At 39.6% G+C, this 10157-nt stretch overlaps 1 long non-coding RNA gene across 1 annotated transcript; it reads left to right on the top strand.

Moving 5' to 3' along the window:
• The first annotated feature begins 277 nt into the window (after nucleotides 1-277).
• On the top strand, nucleotides 278-8973 carry LOC103130500 (uncharacterized). The gene is made up of 4 exons (XR_001660283.1): nucleotides 278-588; nucleotides 813-1319; nucleotides 5683-5684; nucleotides 8962-8973. It is a non-coding gene; the product is annotated as an uncharacterized LOC103130500 (long non-coding RNA).
• The last annotated feature ends 1184 nt before the right edge of the window (nucleotides 8974-10157 follow it).

Genomic DNA, 10157 nt, shown 5'->3' with positions numbered 1-10157 from the left:
CATGTTTTTGAATAGGGTTATTTCTCAAGAAGACTTGATTTAATATTAGAAAGGGGGACTGTACTGATACTCTGAAATTTCCCAAGAGCCAGTGTTTGCAATGTTTCTGAGGCAGCCTGCATTTAGTATTGTTGGTACAAAGATGAACTGGGAAAGTAAAGCTGAATACTCGAGGGAGACAAGCGTTACATGTAGATTTAAACTTGGTGGACAAAACACTACAGGAATCCTAAAAGGTACCTGAAGACTCACCGTGCTATTTTTTTCATAGGTAAGTGTAACCCAGGGTGAAAAAACTGCTCTTAGTCCCGCCTTACTGCCCCATTGGTTAGAGTGACAGTCAGTCACACAATGCATGCAGCCAATTGACACACCTGATGTAATTATTTAGGCCTGCTCCAGCTTTCCCCAGTCAGGTGTGAGGGGGAGAGCTGGAGACAAAGGAGCTACAGGTTGGTGTTCTCAATCAGTTATCTCTTTGTTTGTAATGCACTTTTTAACCTTACAACATAAAAATCATGTAGATCCAAAAAATCCAGTGAGTTTGGAGCCTTGAAGCTGCCATGCTCCCAACTATTATTGGAATTGGTGAGTAGTGATCACAATGTTGTTTTGTTGAATTTAGCATGTTGGTTGGTAACTAATGCTAATCGTGATCAATTGTTGTAATTTAACTTCTTTAAGATGATGAGATAAATGTTTCTTCATTTGGTCTGATAGATTAGATATATTGCATTTATTTCTGAGTGAAACTGAAAACTCTAGTTAACTAGCCGGCTGGAAATTTACTGGTCCTGTTTATTTTAATACAGGCCAGATGATCCCTTTTTAGGGTAAAAGATGGCGAGCTTCTGAAAACTGGCTGGAGCCAGGAGAGCCCCAAGAATCACTTCATCCTGGTTTGGTCTGTATCAATTCCCCCTCCATCTCACCACTCAGGCACACACTCCATTATTCATCTTTTCATCTGAAAGGACTTGCGCTGGGACATTTTCAACTTAAATATCTGGATAATTCAACTATGGACTTCTGAATGTGTGTCGGTCAGGTTTTGGACTGACCAGCGGGGAAGTCAAGACCAGTTGTGCACAAACCAATGAAGGATGGCCGCAGTACTGTGTATATTTTTTTGTTTTTTTATTTTTGGTCCTATGTATGTTTGTCTTGCATTGTTCACTTTAATTTTTGTCTAATACATGGTATTGAAAGCAGTTCTTTTGTATTGTTTTATTGATTACTGACAACAGCTCCAGTAGATGAATTCTAGTCTTCTGATTTTTTCCATCCAGTCCTTTTACACTTTAAATAGTGCTACATAAGTCCCTACAGATGGTGCTACCCGACAATCAACTTGTGATGAATTTATTGTAAGCTATGAGATTCCATATTGTGGTGCATATGTGCTAAAGTTGCTGTAAGGTCAGTTTGTTTGCGTATGTGCGTTACTGTTATATATAGAACATGGTGGTGCTAGGATTGACACTGTCGGTAAAATGTGCAATCGTTCTTTATTTGGCAGTTAAATGTTACTGAAACATGGGAAATATCAAGGCCAGCAAAACTGTCTGGTGGGACCCGACACAAACTGTTGTGGCCTTCAGGTGTTGACGTTACAGTGACAGACTACAAATATAGGGGCCTTTTTTAAACATCCACTCGGTAAAACATCTACTCGGTACTTCCATATCCATAGAAGTGTAAACTTTTGCAATAATATAGATGTGAGTAGCATAGGTTCTGGAACAGGGAGGGGCCCGGGGGAACATTGGCCCCCCCACTTTACGGTCCTGCCCTGCCCGTTCATTGGTCCCACTAGACATTTACACAGACTGCACACAGCTCTGACAATCTGTGACTGACATCTTTGTCTGTACTTGTATGTGCAGATAAAACCTACAGCATTGAAATCTGGACCAAAAGGCTCCAAATCATAACAGTCACCCAAAGGTTTACATGCTTCAGCTCCAGGTCGGGATCAGGAACCGGTCTGACTCCAATACAGTCCCTCTCTAAACCAAATCTTCCTAAAATGAAATGGGAATTCTGCATTTGTGCCATATCTGGTCCAAATGCTGTATTTATAGAACTGTGGCGACGTTTTCTTTCCACCGGACCGTATTGGAAATAAAAAAACATCCAATGTCGGCCATGTCCGTTAACGGGTCCAAATGCTCAGCTACACATTGCCCAGAGCAGATTATTTTTTGCTCAGGTCGAAAAATTGCGCAAATAGTTTTTTTTTTGTTTGCTTTTTTTCGTCCAAAAGCCAGCCATCAGTATCGATGGCTGCTGATGGTTTTCAGGTCTCTGTTGGCTGTTGAAATTCATTTTTGTTTGTTAAATAACACATTAAAGTTTAATCATGACGTTTTTCATTTTGTTTTTAAAGCAAAAATATTGTCAGCAGTTCAGCTGGTTATGTGTCCCATGCAGAAATCTTTCCTGCACAATTAGTGGAACAGCAAACATAATCTGCGTCTTTCGGCTTCAGACCCAGAGCAAATAGCAACGCTGGGCCGTAACGTGATGATGTGCTGGAACCATTAGTTTGTCCTGCTACTGGAGGATATTTGACATCTATTTTTGTCATAAAGTGATTTTGGAGGTGGTGAGAAAGACGCTGACAGGCCCAGGTAGACATGATGTAAATGATAATTTAATGATAAATCCATACAACAACAGAGAGCAGACTGAAGACACGGAGACACAACGATTGACGAGGACCCGACAAGAGACAAAGACAACAGGTGGACTTAAATACACAGGGAGGGTAATCGGGGAATGAGACGCACCTGGGAAGCAATCAACAGAGAAGACAGGGCAGGAACAGGACTAAACACAGAAAACCTCAAAAATAACTACACAGAAAACACAGATCACCACAATTTTATTATGTTTTTACTCTTTCAAATATTTGACCAGTCGCAATTTTTGTCGTATTCTATCCATCTTTGACATTATTGTCCGTATTTTACACTTGCAATTAATCAGTGAGCACAAGGGCGCCCGCGGCTGTACGCACTGTGCAGACCTTGAGATTTTCCTTAAGTAAAAAAGAAAAGATTTTTTTTCTTTTTTTAAATTATCTAACCCTCTTTAAAATTGTGGAGAAAAAAATATCTTGTGTCAAAACATCATCTACATAGCTCACATCTATGTGCTACATACTTTGTAGCACAGATGGGGGGTTGGGAACGCCTAAACCTAAATTGTATTGGTCAGTTTACTTTTATTTGGCGGCCTGGCGCTTTTTCTGTAAGCTAAAAATTAATGAGCGGAGTTTGAATCCCCCTGTGGTTGTAGTAGCGGTTGTTTGGATCCCGCCTGAGCTTTTTACCGTGTGCGGTTCTGGCGTGTCGCCGGTTTATGAGCTTTCTTTGTGGTTTGGTGAACTGAAGAGCTGATGGGTCACCCAGTTGGACAACTGTTTAACCCACTATTTACACATGTCAAAAAGTGTCCGACTCTTCAAGTTCGACGCGTGTGCACTTAGTGTCTGGTTTAAGTCTATATCTATGTGGAGCGTCGGACGCGCTCGACTCTTCAAAGGCTCAAAACGGTTCAAATCGTGCTGTGCTAGATGCTCGAAACGAGCCACGACGGTTCTGGACGCGCCTCCAAATACACTTTGCACGTAAACCAGACGCGCCTGACGCTCAAAACGCGTTTGGTGTAAACACACCATAAGACTGTGGGTTAAACAGTTAAATCTAGTTGAAATGTTTGCCAAAAGAGTAGAAATTAATCAAACATTGTTGCTTCGCCTGCTCTGGATGTTTGACACACCACCTGAACATGGGAATCTCTATCCTCCAATCACATGCTTTGCTTTCATGGCTTTATTATTTATCAGTTAAAAAAAAATAGATCCGCTGTTTTAGTGGGCCGTGCACATTACGCACATGTGGCCTGTATTTGTGTGGTTTAGATTTGTGCTGGTTTTTTGCAACATGCGTGTTGGAGATGTGGTTGTGCTCTTGTGGGTCAGGTGCAGTGATGGTGTTGTGCTACCCTCCGACAATATCCTGCAAGCATTGCTGGGTGAGCAGCTACTTAACCATTAAGCATATGATGTAATGATGACAAAACCTTCATACAACATGTTGCTTTAATACCATCAATCCCTGTATTCAGCTGTTCATGAGGTCAGCTGTAGGCATTTGTCCAACTTTTTTTTTCCAGACTCCAGTTTTAAAATGGAATAACATTTATTCCATCCTTTAATGCTCTGTGTAAAGTGCACCTTGCGCATTTTCTCCACTGACAACTTTTAACTATTTTTCCGATTATTTTCCACCAAATCTTTATGACCGCAGTGCATTTAATAACCAGCAATCAGTAAATCAATAGCCAGATTGCAACGTATAGCAGACCTGACAACTTTGTCTTTCAGGTGAGGGGAGATCACTTCAGGACAAATTGCGACAAATCCAGAGTTGGTTGACAGGTGTCATCATGTCAACTGAGCAGGCGCGCAACTGATATTCAAAATGACGAAACGCCTCATGGGCCCTCCACCTCAAAAATGAATCCGGCTGGTGAGTAGGAAGGTGCACATCCCTGAGCGAACAGCAACAGGGATGCTGTTGCATATTTGCCTTGCGTACAAGGCAAATATGAAAATGTTTGAGTGTTTTAGAGTGGACAGGTTGACATGAGAGAGAAAGGAGTAGGACAGCAACACTGCAGACCTGAGCATCAGAATCACAGACAGGGGCGCCAGGAATCATGGGCCCCCTGACAAAAAATTTGTTTGGGCCCCCCCATGCAATTCTTTGAGTCTATTTGACCCATAAAAATTGTCACAATTTTAAAGACTTCCATCTGATTTGCTTTCTTTGGTTCAATACTGATAATTAGAACAATATTTACTGCTCATGAATTTAACATCCAACAGTCCACATCCAGTATGTAAGTAGGTTGCTTAAATTTTTTTTTATTAGTTTTAGATACTGAAATGTCTCCCCATGAGCAACAAAAGCAACGTGCAAAAATACACATAAAGCAATCCAGACTTCTCAAAAATGTTATGTAGTTGCATTTTATTCAGGCTGCAGTACATAACTTTAATTAAAAAAAATATGTTTTCTCCATATTTGTTAAAGCTGTCACCATGTCGTAGCAGTTTGTTATGAGACAGATAATCTGTGAAAACAATCAATCTCCTCCATCTCCTTCCTGAATTACTGGTTAAAGTAATGAACCGTTCTGACCAAAACAACCAATCAGAAGTAGTAGGAGGGTCAATTATCCTCATTCACTCACTGCTAAATGTGCTAATGGTGGAGAAACAACTTCTCATTACAAGCAACCGTTTATCTGCCGTCATTAGTAGCTATGCTAACTAAACTGAGCATTCACAGTTTTGTGCTATGCTAGCTGCAGCACAGCACAAATCGAGAGGAAGGATGAGCAGCACCACATGAGATTGTGACTGACAGCACTAAAACTCTCCTGCCTCTGATTGGTTGTTTCTAGCACTGAGAGAAGGCAGAGGAAATAGATTTTTCACAGATTACCTCTCATACCATACTGTCACAACATAATGACAGTTTTAAAAAATATGTGAAAAAAAATATTTATATAAAAGTTACATACTGCAGCTTTAATTTCACTCAGGAGAGGACAGGTCAGGAGGGACGTGGGTTAGAGCTGCTGATGACCGACTCATCTGTTGTTAAGTGGTAAAAGTTACAAGGGACAAGTTCAATATATGAACGTGTTGGTAATTGTTTTCCTTAATTCATTAAATGCTAGTGAAAAGGAGGCAACAAGTAGTTTGTAGCTAAACTAATTATGCTAAATGGTTGATAATGTCACACAGTCTACTCACGTCTCTTGGAGAAAAACTGGGTTATAAATTAACACTCTTGCCTTTTTCTCTCTCCCTTTTATTTTATTTTTTTTGAAAACCTGATTTTCTAACTTTTCTTAGCAGCATAGTAACTGACAATCGTTCTTGTCTTCCACTGTCTGCTGCCAACAGCATCACTCTGAAGGCTCCAAGCAGGAACAAACCATTTAACACAGGAGGAGCACGTGGCTTTGACACCTGGGTGGTGGGTGTGTTGTGGGCGTGACTGTCACCAAGTGTTAATGGGAAGGTTACTGGCGCGGTGGCTTTGTGTGTATGAGCAGGCGGCACTTGTTCATTGTTTGGCCCTGTCAGTCTGTGTCACAGTCCTTGTAAAGTTTGAAGCGTGATAATCAAAGTGGAATAAACCTATAATTGCGACAGAACAAATAAGTGGCCTGGAGTTAATTGGATACAGCCGTCTGACAGATGCGATTCCCTGGGTTAACTCAGTGCGGCCCTCTACCACCATTAGTTTGACGCACATTTAGGCTTTTTACACATGTATATATTTGAAATATTAAACTGACATTCGTGACCACAAAATAGACCAGCAAATATTGCAGCAAGCCAGTGACGTGCGGTCAGGGGAGGCAGAGCCTCACCTGTCATCATGGAAAAATAATATATAATAATATCATTTATAAAGATATTTTCACCCTGTGGTCTGTACTATAAAGTACCTATTTTTCATTTAATTTAACCGAATCTGATGATTTTTTTTTTCTTCAAAATCACTGAATTTTCACATTTTCCCATTCAAATGCTTGGAAGCGAAGCCAGTGAGGCAGCAGTGAGCTGAGCCTCACCTGGGATTGATCAACCTCTCACTAACTGCACCGGTTGCCATTCTATGAGAGCATGCTCCTCCTGTCTGTTCATCACCAATAAAATGGTTAAAAACATTTAATGTATGAACTGATTTTCCATAATTTAGCTTATGTATTTAATGTACTGTGTTTTTATTGTCGCCAACTGTGTGTGTATCGTGTTTCGTTGCTGAGGTGCAATCAGAAACGGCAGAGAACAGATTCAAGGTGAGGCAGGCAGTTCTCGTGCCTCATCGCTGGGGGCGCTCATGATCCCAGACATTATGTCTCCACAACTGCAGAGTAAGAGACAGTAACAGCTAGCTAGCCATACAGTAGCTGCGCTGATACAGAGAGCAAGAAAGACGTGGTTTTGAGTTGTACTTTAACGGTTTCTCCCTTTGCTGTTTGTGAAACTTCCCTTAACAGACCCCTGCAAAAGATCTGTCCTTCCAACAGCCATCACCATCTACAATAACTCTTTGGAAAATTAATGAGTTACACCAACATTTTATTTCCCATTGGGATTAATAAAGTGGTTTTGAATTTGAAAAAAACTGCATGGAACATGTATGAATAGTAATCTGATCTTTAGTGAAGTTTCACAAATCCCAAACATGGTTCTAAATATTCTGCTTGAAGAGAAGAATAATCTATTCCAGGTTTGAAGAGTCTAGGTGTTGTAGATTTGGAATTAGACCAGTTCTAGTGTGATCCAGATGCAAAAAAGTGGTAAAAAACATTTATTGAAGTTTCACAAATCAGAAAAAAGTTTCACAAATCCCAAACATGGTTTTAAATATTCTGCTTAAAGGGGAGAATAATATAGTCCAGGTTTGAAGAGTCTAGGAGTTGTAGGTTTTTAATTAGAGTAAATCTATGGCGATCCAAATGCTAAAAAATTGTGATTTTCAAACTTTATTGAGTTTTCACAAATCAGGAAAATGTTTCACAAATCCCAAACATGGTTTTAAATATTCTGCTATTAGAGAAGAATAATCTAGTCCAGGTTTGAAGTGTCTAGATGTAGTAGTTTTTAAATTAGAGTTGACTAAAGATGCAGAAAGTAGCGGAAAGTAGTGAAAAATTAAGTGGAATCACCCTTTAGCTATTGGAAGCAGGAATTGGAAACCAACTTCAGCTTCGTTAAACACTGTCTGTCTTTGTGTAGAATCTGCTGAGAGGACAATCTGATGTTATGGAGGTGTGTCAGAAAAAGCAACCCTGAAAAATTCTTATTTGCAGTTAACAAGCAGCCATAAAGGCATCACATCAAACATGGGGAAGAAAGTTTTGGTCAGATGAAACCAAAACTGAACTAAACTTTGACCAGAATGAAAATTGGTATTTGGAAAATGATATACCAAATGTTCTCATTTCAATGCCACTGAACTGAAAGTGATTCTACAAAGTATTTTTCAAAGGGATGAATATAAATACTCGGGAGTCTTTTTTGAAATTCTATTTGCAAAAAATGTTGAAGAACATGGTTTCAGATCAGCAATGATTCACTTTCTGTAACAAAGTTAACAGAGCAGGTGAAGAATGGCTTTTCTTGCCATGAAAAATGTTTAACAGAGAATGATTCCAGTTACCTGGTGGCATGCTCTGGGTTCCTGACTCAAGTTATTTTTTATTTTAAAAAGCATCTATAATTTTGGTTTTCTGTTGCATTTGCCACCTACCTGAAACACTGATCTCCATAAGGTTAGAAACATAAACTATTCTCTAATCTGAATTAAAAACACATTCTATTGAAAGTAAGTTGTCACTTTCAGCTAATTTTCATTATATAATTGTAGCAGGAAATATGTTTGTGCAATGACTAAAACAAACAGTTATTGTCTTGTGCAGATGTAAATTTGACTATTTATGAGACATAACAGAAGGAGACTGGACGCAGCTATAACTTGGCAGATGGAACAGTAACAAGAACGCTTTTCCTGTGATCACAGGTCTATTTAGCTTCTATGATTATTGTTCTGACAGACTGAAGACCAGATGTTGGCTGTGATGCATTTTAATGTTTTGAGAAAGAAAGGGTTGCAGGATTCTGCTTGTTCAGCTGAGCTGCTTGGTCCACACTGTGCTGTTCTTCTTCCTCATCCAACTCTGATTGTGTGTTTCTCCTTCATGGTTTCCCTCATGTGGTTATGATAGTGTATGTTTTATAGAACACCCTGTCGTCAGAGTCAGACTGCTGCCCCCTGTTTGCATGAGGAAAACACAAACCATGACATCAGCCTATTTCCATATCATGAGATTTACCTTTAAAGTTAGACTTGAGACTTTACCCAGAACTGCTGAGAACTTGTTTTCTACACTTTGCACTGGATAATCCACATATAAACAGCCTTACTACCTGCAGCATTGACACAATCATATTAAACAAATGTGATCAAGTAGTTTTAACAGTCTCTTCGGTTGAGACTGTTTATCATCAGAACAATTATTATTGTTCCATGTCGCACTTACCGAGGTCTTGACTCCATCATAAACAAGACAATTATTTCAAACAGCAGGAACTCTGCAACAGAATGACTGAAAAAACAAAGAAACATGATGTTGCAGTGGCCCAGTCAAAGTCCAGGCCTAATGACCTGATTGACATGTTGTGCAGAAACCTTCAGACCCTGTGTACATCACAATCCCAGGACATTAAAAAGCAAATGTCTTGTGTTTTGTCCTGATGTTTAAGGCCGGAGTCATGTCCATGTAAATCAAAAACAACTGGAAACTATGACATGAGTCATGTCACTCAGGCCAGGCTGTCACCTGCACACAGCACACCAGAAACAATGGTGGGCCTCCATGTTGACTCTGTGCTGCAACACCTCAAAAGATTATTTGGTATGTTAAAGCAGAAACTGCTCTTTCTGGAAGATATATGCAGCCAACGATTAGATGTACCAGATCATACGTGCACTTTTGTACCAGAGCCATTTAGGGACCTTAAATAACTGCTTTATGCAACCAAAGGGTTACAAAGACATCTGTCTGGATCAGAAAGTTCACAAAGTTTTATCGCCTCCTACAGGCCTGGCATGCGCACAGTATAATTTCTTATGCTAACTGGATTTTTCACTGCATGTAGAGCATCATTCTGCTGTTGTGTAAACACAATTTTTTGGGATAAGCAAATATTTTTAGAGATGCTGTTTAAACAAAGCATTGGAGAGCTGTGCACAAAGAAAATAGTTACTTCAAGTTATTGGAGCTAAATGTGGTTCTACTAAATATTGAATTATGAAGTGCAATTAGTTTTTTTTACATTTGGCTGTTAAACATGCAATGACAGAGTGTAATCTGTTGTTTGGTTCCGTACACATGAGGTTGATTTAAATCTTTCTAGAACCTGTAAAAGACCAGGGGCCTCATGCAAAAAAGACTGCACAGTTTTCACACTAAAACTTTGCGTACAGAAACATTTAGAAAAGTGCGGCGCACAAAACAATGTGGATGTACCTTTACCACACCTTTCCTTTGTACATCCC

This window comes from Poecilia formosa, unplaced genomic scaffold (genome assembly GCF_000485575.1).
Source record: "Poecilia formosa unplaced genomic scaffold, Poecilia_formosa-5.1.2 Scaffold641, whole genome shotgun sequence".
NCBI classification, from domain to species: domain Eukaryota; kingdom Metazoa; phylum Chordata; class Actinopteri; order Cyprinodontiformes; family Poeciliidae; genus Poecilia; species Poecilia formosa.
This window is presented reverse-complemented; position numbering and strand designations above follow the sequence as displayed.